Here is a 14,168-nt window from a genome sequence, read left to right as displayed (position 1 = left end):
TGAAAGTGTTCATGTTCTGCTGCAACTTGCCCACCTTGTTGAGGGGTGGACAGTAAAGAGAGGTTCCACCTCCTCCACAGATGGAATTACCTAACAAAGCCTTCACCTGTGAGTCTCAGCTGCCCCTCTATGGATTGATTCCTCATTATTTTTCCAGGTTCTTCACCTTGGGGAATAACGGCAATTCCCCCATGAAAAGAAGCAACTCAAAGCCTTTTTTCTGTCCCTGTTCCCTTGACAAGACACAGATTCAATAAGTACTCATTGTGCCAGAAAACCAAGGTCCACAGAAACTAAGTGGTTTTGCCAGGGTGAACCAGGGCGCCACAGGATGGATTCACACACACGTGGCTCAGGCTGCCAATCCCTTACTCTTGTAGGAAATGAAAAAAACATTTTTCCCTACCCTTCTAACTTCTCTACTGGGATTCCAGTAACAAGAAACAGATTAACAAGACAAAAAGCATACAAATGTGTTTAATGTAAATGTATGTGACTCAGGAGCCTGCATAAGAAAATGAAGACCTGAAGAAATGGATAAACCTGAGTGTTTTTATGCTTAGGTTTGATAAAGAGTGAAAAATCATGGAAGGTCTGATAGGGACAGAGTATGAGTTAAGTGTAGTAAAATGGGGGAAATTTAGCAAGTCCTGTTCATTCACATTCCTCTGTGTCCTTTCTAATGCAGAGATAAGAATGCTCCTTTCCGCCAGGTAAAGAGAGGGCACTGCTCACGAGGGTTTATGACCGGCTTCAGAGGAAGATCCTTGCAAATGCCATTTCTCAAATTCCTCCAGCTTAAAATATTCAATATGCCAATATGCCTGACCTCATCACTCTCTCTATGAAAATGGCCAATAAGTACAAGAAAAGATGCTCAACATCATTAGTCATTATGGAAATAGAAATTAAAATCACAAGGAGATAGCATTTCATACCTATGAAGGTAGCTATAATACAGTTAAATGGGACATGAATGTTTTCATGGGGCATTAGGGAATAACTGTAACCTTTGTTCAATGCAGTGATGGTGTATTTTGGGCATTTTTAAGACCTTATCTGTTACAGGGTATGATACATTAGATCATATGGAGTGTATAACTTAGGATTTATGGGTGAAGTCAATATGTTTGAAATACTGTAGCAAAACAAAAAACAATTAGAAAGTGGTTATTTTTGAAGCTGGTGGGTGGTGAAGGGGTTCAGAGTATGTCACCCCAAAATATGCCACTTTGGCATGTGGATTCTTTTGAGCTAAGCAACCAAATCCCAACAGAGGCAGGAGAAACTCTTTACCTCTTCTAAAGGACATTTACATTTATAAAGAAAATTTCCATTTAGAGCCACACTTCTGGAGATAACTTTTGTGAAATTCCCATTCCTATGTAAGTAATTAAAATTGGTTTTTTTCCTCCTCTTAATCTAATTTAAATTTCTGAAGGCCAAGTGTAGAACTTAGAAGTGTAGAAGTTTTCTCCTCCCCTATAGTGGGTAAGTGGAGTTATGTTCCATCTAATTTGCTTAAAATTATCTATGAAAAGCGTATACGAGAATGACAAGAAAAACTATGCCAACCGAAACTGATAATCATATTTTGAGTATGTTATTGAATCATATGGGTGAAAACACCAACCTAAAGGAGTTGATTCTGGTTTCATTTACAGAGCTGTAATTGGTTGTGTCTGCAGTTAGGGCTGGAAACAGGTGGTTTTTGTTTTAAGTATTGTAGAATTATTCAACCACTTCATTAAAGCATAGGGTATCTATTTTTAATGATCTCTTGTGTGAGAATGTAAATACGGGGAGGAGATTCTGAAAGATGCACACTGTACAGGTAACAGGGTCAGCTCTGGGAATGGCATGAACATTAGGGCTGGCGGCCAAAGGTGACTTTCATCATTTGCTGAGCACCTACTATGTGCCAGATACTAGTGTTCTTCATGCTGGAAATACAGACATGAAAGAGACCTAAAGTCCTTGCTTACATGGGGCTCACATTCTAGTGGGGGAGACTGAAAGGTAAGCTCAATAAGACCCACGTGTATTATAATGATGCGTACTGTGCAGCACACGAAGGCAGGGAAGGGGAATAGGTCGGGGGAGGGATCTTCACCTGCAGGTAGGTTGTATGGAGAAGGCCTCACTGAGAAGGGGACATAAAGACCTGAAGGAAGAGACGGGGTGGGGGTGGGGGACCCTGTGGAGATCTGGGGGATGATCCTCTGAGGATCATATCCTGTGTGCCTCTTACTAATGTTATGCTGTTAAATCATTTAGACACTTACAAATAGTCATTGACCCTCCAGTTTTGAAGCAGGAGGCGCTGTGGTGTATTCCGTCTGTTTGGAATTGGTCAGGGTTAGGGCCACAATTACCTTGATGACGATATGATTGAAGACCTTAGCCACTTTGAATAAATTGAGGTTCTAGCCATGCACACTAGTGTGTGCTTCTATAAAATGGATCTTTTTGGAATATGTGTAGAGATTGGTCCCTACAGAGCATCTTACTGAAGTGGCTCGGTCCACTTCTGTAAGTTGTTTAGCTATGTGACTGACAGTGCTGAACAAAACCCAAACTGTCATTTTGCTCCTTGGGCCAGGACGCTCATCCCTCGTGGAAATCAATCAATTATAAGTGGGAGAACATTTCTGTATCTGTGGATCTGTAGGTCTGACAGTTTATTTATTTCACTAACCTCAGGGACAGTATGTTAGGGAAGCAGAAAGGCTGATCAGTATCTCTGACCATGAGCCTCAATGCCAGCAAATTACCATATGAAGTGACCAAATGGTCACAGTGGATTACATCACAGTGGGTTTGCAGTATAAAGTCCAGACCATCTGTAGCTGTAGGCTTATTTCTCCTAAGGGTAGGCAGTGGCTGGATGGGTTTCTTCTGCAGAACTAGGAAAAGGCTGCTGTGTTTTTGTTTTGTTTTGTTCTTTCGTTTTTTACTTTTTTCATGCTGAATTCTTACTTAGGGAAATTAATCTGTATCTGTGGCCAAGGTATTCAACAATACTTTCTTTCCTTTTCAGGTCACAGTTTGGTAAGAAGATCAAAGGGCACGATCAACAGCTCGTGCACTGCACTGCCTTGGTGTGGACCCAGAGTTCAAGCACAGACGAAGATCAGACACTGACTTCACGCTTCTGATAGGTACGCAGTACAGCCCTCAGTTGTGCTTTGATTCTGTTTCCCCCTTCTGTACAACAGGCTCCCCTCTCAAGGCAGGTCTCTCACCGAATTTCCTCTTGTTAGTGTCTGGCTAGCACCGCGTCCAGGTATACTCAGTCGCTGTAATTGTTCATCGTGATGATCAGGAGAGTTCTGCCGGTGCAATTCAAATATCAACCTATTTGGTAAGTTCCAACACCCTCGAACTCAGTTTAAACTCGAAGCCCAGAAAAGGCCATTATTACTAGAGCCGATTTCACACATCTGATAGGTATGGAACGTAACTCGCAGGTGTACTCTGTGTCTTACCCCGTTGCTTTTTACAAAGGTGACTTTCTGAATTGTTTTAATCCAGTTTATACTGGTGCCATGGAGGCACGTTCTTCATGCTCAAGACTGAGCAAAGGCAGGGTTATTTCAGTACCTGGGACCTTTTAAAGCTATAAAAAATAGCCCGACACTTTCTAAACCCTAGAGCTAGGAGAGAATTTGAGGGGATCCTGTTTGGCCCCTGGATTGCTGAGAAAAGGAACTTTTGTCATCCTACACTGGAATCTCTGAGAAGGATGATGTGAAACTTCTCATGTGAAATGTACCTTGCTATATAGCGCCTCCTAGTTTAAGAAGTTTTTTTTATACCTTATTGAAATCTCTACTGGGAAGGATCCAGCATACACTCATTTGTCGTACAGGAGGAAAACTAGAGCTGTCAAATGCCAATTCTGTAGTATTCTTCTGGTCTACAGTACAGGGCAGGCTCAGTAATATTGAAAGAGGAATAGCTTATTTATGATGTATTGTTCTTCTGTGATTTTAACAGTAATGCACCCATAGGTGATTTAGAAAGTTATACAGGTTTCGGGGAGTAAAGGGACTGTTTCCAGTAGTTGTGCTGGCTGATCACCTCTTATGGACCATACCATTGGCATGCTCTCCTGTTGGTGTGGGTGAGTGGGTCGGGGTTCAGCAGACATTGGCTTCATGTGCTGTATGCCAACTTTTTATGACGACTATGTTCTGTGAATCAGCAGTTGGGGCAGGGAGAGATGAGGGGCCCAGAGAGGGTGGTCAGCATCATAATCCCCTTATGACCTCATCAACCTGCCACCTCTGATTTTGAACACATCCTTGTACTTCTCCAGGTTTTGATATCTCTAACTAATTTCTGGGTAAATCAATGAAAAGTTCCTACATCTTTATGATCAAGGACCTTTTCGAGAAGCTGATGAATACTGTGGAAATTAATTTTTTAATGCATATCTGTACATACATACACAAATTAGCAACATACACAAATTAGCAGCTACTTCAGGCAGTTTAAGGAAACCTATGGACCTCTCTTAAGAGCACCTAGACTTAGGGAGTTCACTGTCTCTTCCAATTTCACACATCTGTGATTTTAGTGCCTTCCACCATTCAAATCGTATCAGGCCCCTGCCTGACGTTCTCCAATAATTTCCCATTGAAATTAGAATGAAACTATTTACCAAGCATGGCCAGCAATGAACAAGATCAGGCTACTCTTTGCCCTGATCACTCAACCTCTTTCCTCCTTGATTACTTTGCCCTAGACACACAGGTATGTTTCTTTGGAGCTTTATTAATAGGAGTATAATAGGCAGAAGGTAAACGTCCCTGTTTACAGTGTACACCTTGATAACTATTGACATATGTTCTACCTGAGAGATGATCAGCACACTCAGAATAATGAACACATCCATCACACCCAAAAAAGGTTTTGCTTCCTTGGTATGTATAGTAATGAGAACTACATTTTGCTCCAAAGAGGTTCTCTAGTTATTTATCTCATGCTTAACTAGGGATAATTTATTATTAAGAAAATTATGTATGTCGGAAAACAACTTGCTCCTGGTATACTTGAATGTACCTGAGAAACTTCTTTCCTTATGTTTTTGATACTTTATGCCCCAGGTCGAACGTTACCGAAGTACAGTCTTTCACAGGAATCTCATATTGATGAGTGTTATTATATGTTCTCCTATTAATGCTTTTGTCTAAGGTATTTTGAATGTTAATCATAGTAAATTTGGAGTCCCTGGCACATTTCCACCCATAACAAATCATGAAATTTTATAGAATCCTGTACTCATAAAAGTTGAAAAATAATGGAATCATTTTTAAATCGTAAGAGTGTGCTTAAAATGATTGGTTATGGTCCTCAACAAACCTAATGTTGAATTCAGTAAGTTAGCTAAGGAAAGAGTATGTGGTAGCTTATGATGTATGTGTGGGATAGGCCAGTTTCTCTTTAATGGCAATAGACATAAAACGGTCATCTACAAAATGGTCAATGTGTATTGTAAGAAAGGAAAAAGTATTTTTTCAACCTTCTTAGGGTCCCCGTCTAGGTCTGAAAATGAAACTGAGAAAAACAACAGAAGAAAGGCGTACAAATTTATAAGTTTTATGTGTCATGGGATCCTTCATGAGCAAATGGTTAGACTTGTGTATCTTATGCTAGGTGTGATGAAGAGTGGACAGTCATGGAGGAATACGATAGATTAAGGAAAAAGGTAATTGTAGTGAATGGGGGGTCATTTAGCAAGGCCTGTTTGTTTGGATTCTTCTTGGCGTCCCTCCTAATTCGGAGATAAAGAGGCTCCTTTCCTAATTCTTGTATGGACTAGTCACATTTGAAGAAGATGAAAACAGCAGTTGGAATTTTTTTAATGATAAGGATCATTAAATGTTAGATTAAAACAGTTTTAAGAGAGTCCGCCTGCCGATGCAGGGAACACGGGTTCATGCCCCGGTCCAGGAAGATCCCACATGCCGCTTAGCCTGCGCGTCCGGAGTCTGTGCCCCACAACGGGAGAGGCCACAACAGTGAGAGGCCCGCATACCGCAAAAATTTAATCACATATCCTCTCCTTTCTCTTTTGCAAAACCTTTTAAATACTGTTTCATTTATACACTACTTTATACTTCTGGACCCAAACCATAACCTCCGAAATTTCTTTTTCCTAATAAAATAAACCTACTGTGTAATCTACTGTTCCTTCCTCTTCACCCTTAATACATATTGAAGAAAAACACTAGCCATATAAGTGACAAATGAAATGAAGTTAGATTAGATATGATTAGAAGCAATCAACCTCAATACATCCGCACTGGGTTCCTTCAACTTTCACTTCCTTACAGTGAGTTCCTTGGAGATGTGTGAGATGGCTATCTAGTTCTACGTTCCGTGGTCTCTAAAGTCAGCCTTCTTGATAGCAACAAACGCCAAGTCCCCCCACGCTCTCTGCTTAGAGTGAGCTTGTTCAGCTTCTTCGGATTGTCTACTACACATTTTCAAAAGGATATTGCTAACTCATGCAGATTTGGTGAAAGTTGAGGTTGTCTTTTAATGTTAATGTCTTACACAAATGCTTTTGAGCAATTGCCAGCCTTTTTTTTTTAATTAAGTAATTTATTAATTTATTTTTGGCTGCGTTGGGTCTTCGTGGCTGCGCGTGGGCTTTCTTTTTTAGTTGGGGTGAGCGGGGGCTACTCTTCATTGCCGTGCGCGGGCCTCTCATTGCGGTGGCCTCTCTCGTCGCGGAGCACCGGCTCTAGAGCGCAGGCTCAGTAGCTGTGGCGCACGGGCCTAGCTGCTCTGCAGCATGTGGGATCTTCCTGAACCAGGGCTCGAACCCGTGTCCCCTGCATTGGCAGGCGGATTCCTAACCACTGCACCACCAGGGAAGCCTCATGAAAGCATAGCTAGTTATACTAGGTGCTACCCAAAGTTTCATGCCTTTTCTTTTTACTATACTAAAGATTCATAGGATGTATTTCTTTCCTGTTGGGAGAAGGGAGAAGGATTGAAGCAGAAGCTCAAAACTCTAGTTTTCATCTGTCTGACAAGAAACTAAAGTGCTTTATTTCTTCAAAACTGTGTTTTCATGGAGATTAAATTATCCCTCTTCCTCTATCACTCCAGCATCACAGAGCAACACAGAGGCTACTTAAGGGTTTCTGAAGACATGCCTTTGCTTTTTCTGTCACTAGAATAGATTCTAACAACTTGAGCATCACATGTTTGCATGAAGCTTTCATTTATATTGGTGAAAGAAATGCATACTTTGTGATTAATAGACCTTTATATATCCAATGCTCTTATTTTAAGTAGCACATTCAACACCCTAACAGCTGCTATATCAGAAAAGGAACAGAAATAGGTCTGAGAAGAACTACATTCAAATCCTAATTATGTGTCAAATCACGATCAGTCACATAAACATTTATAGCGTGTCTTGTCTTTCCTCTTCTATAAGCAGTGAGGTGAAACTACTTCCCCTACCTACATTACAGGGTTATAATGAGGACCAAAACTGAAGAAAAAATTTGGATAAGCATTATTCCTATGAAAATGGATATTACTTATTAATTACCAGTATTAGAAAGCAGTTTTGGTCAGTGCTGCTGTAAGACACTCTTTGTACCCCCTTAGGGACCAGAGGAGAATGCCAGCTGTTCTAGCGGTAGTCACTGTGTAGTGTGTAAAATGCTCATCAAATATCTATCATCAAATATCTATATAAGACCTTTGCATACACTGTTAAGTTCTTGAAAATAAGTAATAAATAAGCAGTGTATACTCTATGAAAAAAAAACTGCAAACGTCTATTGCTGTGTATTCTGGACTGCATATTCTATTGCAAGCATGGACTCAGTTGCTCATCAATTCCAGGACCACCTCCACTGCGTCCACAGGCAGGTGGAGGGCCATCCCCATCACCAGCTCTACCAGTGCAACCTCGACCCACAGGAGTTGCCCCTCCTCCTTCAACTCCGTTACCTCTACTAGTGGTATACCATATTCACCACCATTACCTTTGTTTGGGGATCTCCTGGTTTAAAATGAAGCATAAATATAAACCTGACCTCCATGAAATGATTCTTGAACTGCATGACTTTGATTCTCCAAGGAAAAGGAATCAAATGGTCAAAGGCAAAATTCTAACTAAAGGTTTTTGACATCTAGTCACAGGTTGTCATTAACATGCTCAATGCAGTTAGCCCTCAGTATCCATGGGGGATTGGTTCCAGGAAGCCTGTGGATACCCAAATCGGCAGATACTCATATCCTTTACAATTAGCCCTCTGTATCCGCGAGTTCCATATCTGTGGATGTGGAACCCACGGATATGGACAGCTGACTGCAATTCTTGTCAATTACTTAAAGTGTCATGATGAGGTTCCCTATGGGACAGTTACCTGTCATGAGGATGAATCCTGAAACACTTCTGCTATATTTTCAGTCCACCAAAGAATGCCTTACAGCTGGAAGGAGCTGGTGTCCCTTCTCTTTAGAGCTAAAGCGATTTCAGTCTCTCAGTTTGTTTAGACTTTATATATGAAAAAAACTTTAACTTTAAGCAAAACTTAAAATGTCACCCAATCCAGTCACGCCAAAGTTCCCCTTAAGCTTTCCCTATCTAGGAAATTCCTACAAGTTCCCTTTCACTTAGGAAATGTACCAGTATCCTCTTAAGACTCTCCAAGTTGGTCTTCAGGTGGATGGATAAAGAAAATATGACATGTACAGAAAACTGAATACTATTCACCCCTTAAAAGGAAGTAAGTCCTGTGACATGGAAAACTATGGATAAAACTTGAGGACAAAATGCAAGTGAAATAAGCCACTCACAAACACAAAAACACTTGGGTTAAGTACTTAACGCAAGTAAAAATACGCAGTGGTTAAGAATCCGACTGCCAGTGCAGAGGACACGGGTTCAATCCCTGGTCCGGGAAGATCCCACATGCCGCGGAGCAACTAAGCCCGTGTGCCACAACTACTGAGGCTGGGCTCTAGAGCCCGCGAACCACAACTACTGAGCCTGTGTGCTGCAACTACTTGAGGCCGCATGCCTGGAGCCCGTGCTCCGCAATAACAGAAACCACCACGATGAGAAGCCCACGCACCGCAACGAAGAGCAGCCCCCGCTTGCCACGGCTACAGAAAGCCAGTGCCCCAACGCAGCCAAAATAAATAAATAAATAATAAAATGCACTTATCTTTTCAAAGAACCAGCTGTCAATTTTCTCATTCATTTTTCCTCTATGCTATACTTCATGTAAGCTCATTCATTTTTCCTCTATTCTATACTTCATGTAAGCTACATTAATTTTTGTTTTTTTATTTTTTTATTTTATTTTTTTTTTTTTACTGCACAGGACATTTTTTTTTAGGTATAACTGACAAAAAACATTACATTATTTTCAGGTGTAAAACATAATAATTTGACATTTCTATACTTTCTGAAAATGCTGATAACTCTAGTTAAGACCAATCACCACGGAGTTACAAATTTTTGTGTGTGATGAGAATTTTTAAGATCTACTCTCTTAGCAACTGTTAAATATGCAACGCAGTATTGGTAGCTATAGTCACCATGCTATACCTTACATCTCCATGACTTATATAACTGGAAGTCTGTGCCTTTGGACCCCCTTCGCACATTTTGCCCATCGCCCACTCCATGTCTTTGACAACCACCAATCCGTTCTCTGCATCTGTGGCCTTGCTTTTTCTTGTTGTTATCATTTTTTTCTTTGTAAGATTCCACATGTAAGTGAGATCATACACTATTTATCCTTCTCTGTCTTATTCCACTCAGCATAATGCCCTTGAGGTCCCATCCATGTTACCACAAATGCAAGAGTTCATTCTTTCTTATGGCTGAATAATGTTCCACTGTAAATATATACACATTTCCTTGATCCATTCATCTGTTGGTGGACACTTAGGTTTAAGCCGCGTTAATCTTAATAACTGTCTTCCTTCTGCTAGCTTGTGGTTTACTTTGTGGATCTCTTCCTGTTCTTTAGTAAAGGGTTAACTACTTGATTTAAGTTTCTTCTTTTTTAATAAACATGTTTACACATTTGGAATTCTGTAAAAATACACCCTACGATTCACTTGTTTAAAGTGAGAAATTACATACTTTTTACTAGAATCACAAACTTAAACGCTCCTCTTCTAAGTCAATTATAGAACATTATAGAACATTTTAATCACACCGAACAAAAAAGAAGCCCCATATGATTATCAGTCATTCCTATATCCCACCAACAGATAAGAAGGCAGCAGGCCCGAACATAGGCTCATAAGGATAAAACACAGTTTTCTTCGCAAAGTAAGCGGTAAAGTCCAACAGAACAAACGGCACTGTACTCTATAAGTTCCAACTTTAACCAGTGTGACATTGGTGCAATATACATGAATATCTAACAAGCAGACATAAACAACAACAAATAAAAATATAGAACATCTATTTCACTCACATAAAAGGGCAACAGCAGTACTGTCATTATCCAGAGAAAGGCCGACCTCACAGATGTTCCGGGCATAAGGGCACGTGCTCTGGGACGTGGCCCACATGAGACCTACCCCGCTCCTCTCCTCTGGGTGGACGCTGACGCCGGAGAACGTACCCTGCTCACGCTCACCCACACCCTGGTAACGACGACTCAGTGGCCCGCGCCTCAGAGCCACTTCCGTGGGAGACAGAAGAGGAGAGGAAGGAACAAGGCGGAAGCCTAGCGTCCAAAGAGGAGGGGCACGTGAGACACCCTATGCTCCTGCCTCCGGGCACAGACAAGGGCACCCTGCCCTGGGCAGCTGTCCGAAAAGAAACGGAGGGGACCTAGCAGGACACGACGTCGACTCCGCACAGACGTGCCAACGCCACGGCACGCCTAGAGCGCCGTGAGAGCAGCCGAAAAGGCAGAAGACGACCTATCGCTACGTGAGCCCGCTGGGGTCAGGGAGCAGGCGACACGCACACAGCCCTCTGCGGCCCGTCGTCCTCACCTGCATTCAACCCCGGGAGCACACATACGCACGCAGAAATGACGCCTGCTTCCCTCCGCAGACGGGGACAACTCGGGAGCGGCCATCGAGCAACGGTGAGGGCTTTGCCTTTGACTGGGAGAAAGTTCTATCCACAGCGGCACCCCCGAGGCGGTTACAGGGAGAAAGTACAAGAGAAGGGACCTTCTGTACACGCTCTGTAGGCGTACGTACACGAGCGTACACACGACGCACACGTGATACGCACGCGCGCCCACGCACACGTTCGTGTACCTGCGTGCTTACGAATGAACGAGTGGAGCAGGGAACGAGTGAACGAACCGACGAACGAGTCCGGGGGGTTTGAGGCGAGAGTGCAGACACACTCCCATGGAGAGCTCCCCAGAAGGGTCTACTGAACTGATGGCCCTCCCCAGGGTCATCTGTCTGTGCGGATGGAGGGGAGCCACTGGGATGTACACCCGTCCCAGCAACTCCAAACCACCTCCCTGCACCCCCTACCCCGGGCACTCCGTGGCAGAGCGACCGCCTGACGCCCCTGGGGGTGAGCAGGGGCAATGTGCCCCAGCTCCCTGGGTCCCCGTCAGTTCCTCCCGCTGCCACAGTGGCCTAGACCCTCTCGGGCCTGCTCCTGAGCCCTTAAGCCAGTTCACGTAGCGGGATGAGAACAGCAGAGAGGCAACCACGCAGGAAGAGGAGAAACCCAGGTCCTTGTGCCACCTCTGGCTCTGAAGCAATGCCCTGAGAGAGCTAGGGTTCTGCCCGACACGACCCAGGTGGATGCCCGTCCCCAGGTGTGCAGACGTGACAGGGTCCCGGTCGCCAGGACCTGTGGGCCAGGCAACGTGGACTCAAGACCACTCCCAGAGGGGTGTGGAGATGGACCCACGGACGCACGGATTCCTTGGGATGTCTTTACCTGTGCGCTCCTACTGCCAAGGAGAAGCCCCAAAAGGAAGAGACACCGCCTCCCCCAACCCCCCAGTAGGTCCCACCCCACTCGGAAGGCTTGGGTGGCTCTTGGGCCTCCCTGGGCCTTTTTCCCTGGGCCTTTTTTGATCCGCAAAGGGCGGAGGGAGAGGCCACGCTCGCGAAGGTGCTGGGCATTTCTGGAGCAACAGTGCCATCAAGCGGAAGCTTTTTGAGCACGGCCTCCAGCCCCTGCCTGTGCATACCGTGGGGAAGGCCTGTGACGGGAGGAGGGCTGGCTTCGGAGCACTGGGAGGATTCCCGGGCCGAACCTGGCCGCCCGGCACGCCTCCGCAGTAGGGGTGGAAGCCACACGCGGTGGGGTTCGGGGCCGGGCTCGCCCACCAAGGAGCCCCTGGCTGCCAGGCCCGCCGCGCTCCCCACCCTCGGGGCCGTGGCCTCGGCAGCCGCCATGTTCAGGAACAAGGAGCTGAAGCTCCCACCCCAGGGCATCTGGCCCCTGGATCGTGGCCCTCCCTGCAGGAGCGAGGTCGGCCAGTGGGGTCCCGGGGGTCTCAGGGCCACCGGGGACCCAGGACCCGCTGCCGGTGCCCCGGCGGAGGCCCCGGGCCCAGCCACCGTGGACCACGGGCAAAGGGGAGGAGGTGGCCGCCCGGTCCCCTGTCGGGGGCAGCACCCTGCAGACAGCCCGGAGGACGTGTCCTCGTTAGTGCTCGCTCCCAGACGCAGACGAGGAAGAGTAATGCAGGGGCGCTGCACGTTCCACCCTCTCACAGTTGGATCTGGGTTTCGGTCTGTTTACTTCTTGCTCCCGCCATAGAGAGCCCCGATCCCAGGCCCCGCCGCATCCCGTGAGGCCCTTCCTGTGCCGTAGGACACAGGGTATCCAGGACCCGCTGGCGGTGGGACGGAAGTGGGCCACGATCGATCGGTACGCAGAGAGGGACGGCACCGTCCGCAGCGAGGGGATCCAGGTCCGTTTTCCGCACCCGAGCTCACCTCGGGAACAGGAACTCTGCGGCCGGGGGACGCCCTATTCCTCGGCCTCCCTCCCCGTGGGTCCTCTTGTTTGGGGAAGACTCCTGGGAGTTTTCACAAGCGGCTCCACGTTCTGCAGGTGCAGCCGTTGGCCCCGGCCCCAAGGAAAGGCTCTGCCCACGTAAGGTGGCCTCACAACGTGTCGCGCGACTCACAGGCGCGAAAGGAGAGGGGCGCGGGGCGGGTTTCAGCGCCCTTCCAGGAGGGGTACGTGTGGGGGGAGGGAGGGGTCCAGCCTGGAGACTTGCTCCCAGTCGGAAGCCCTCCCCCACACCGCACCCCGCCCCTCCCCCCGCCCCGGGACCGGACCCCCCCACACCAGCCCACCACGCACCCCCGCCCCGGCAGATAAGAGCTGGGCCAAGGGCAGGAACGGGTTCACCGCACAGCTTGCTCCAGAAGCGGCCTATCGGGTCCGCCGGGGACTCGAAGGCACCGCCGTGTGCCCGGGAGTATGCACCTCGTTCCTGGCCTTGGCAGACAAGCTGGATGAGTGGTGGTCATGGGGGAGAGGGCAAGGGGGGGAGGCGTTCCTCTCAGTCCAACAGAGGTGAGCTTCAGGCAGCTTCTTCAGACCTCTTCCCCTTGATCCCCTGGCTGGGCCGCAGGTGCAAGCACAGGGCCGAGACCCGGAGGGCCAGGCCGGAATGCAAGCCGGGGCCTTTCCTTCTCATCGCTGAACGGAGGCTCAGGGCCTCGTGGGGAGAAAGCTGAAGCCTGCTGCAAATGCATGGCCCGGGGGTCCACTCGGCGGGGCTCCGCTCAGCTCCTCTCCTCTCCTCTCCTCTCCTCTCGTGTCCTGCCCTCTCCCCTCCGGGAGCCCCGTCCGGGAGCCCTCGGGACAGGCCAGGTCAGGCCTGGGCCGCAATCCCGGAGACCGCGCGAGATGGCAGCGCAGCCAACGACCGACTGGACCCTTCGGCTCAGCTGAAGGGCTCCTTCTGCGGCGGCTCCTGCGTCCCGCGAGCGCCGTCCCCTTCTGGACTCGGACTGCCAGCTCTCGCTGGGCCTCGGGCGCCCTCGGCACTCGGTAGCCAGGCTCCACGTGTCGTCTCTGAGCTGGACAGAAGAAGGTCGGCGGGCCCGCCTCGGCCGCTGCCGCCAAGGGCGGCGGAACTCCCGTTGCCCGCGGTGGTCTCTGGCTGGGCCGCACCGCGGCCCAGGGAGGCTTCCGGGACCCTGGGCCCGCCCAGGCC

The sequence above is a fragment of the Delphinapterus leucas genome, chromosome X (assembly GCF_059928025.1).
Source record: "Delphinapterus leucas isolate spDelLeu-1000000601 "Yukka" chromosome X, BTC_Dleu_Yukka2, whole genome shotgun sequence".
Lineage (NCBI taxonomy): Eukaryota > Metazoa > Chordata > Mammalia > Artiodactyla > Monodontidae > Delphinapterus > Delphinapterus leucas.
Note: the sequence above shows the minus strand (reverse complement) of the source record.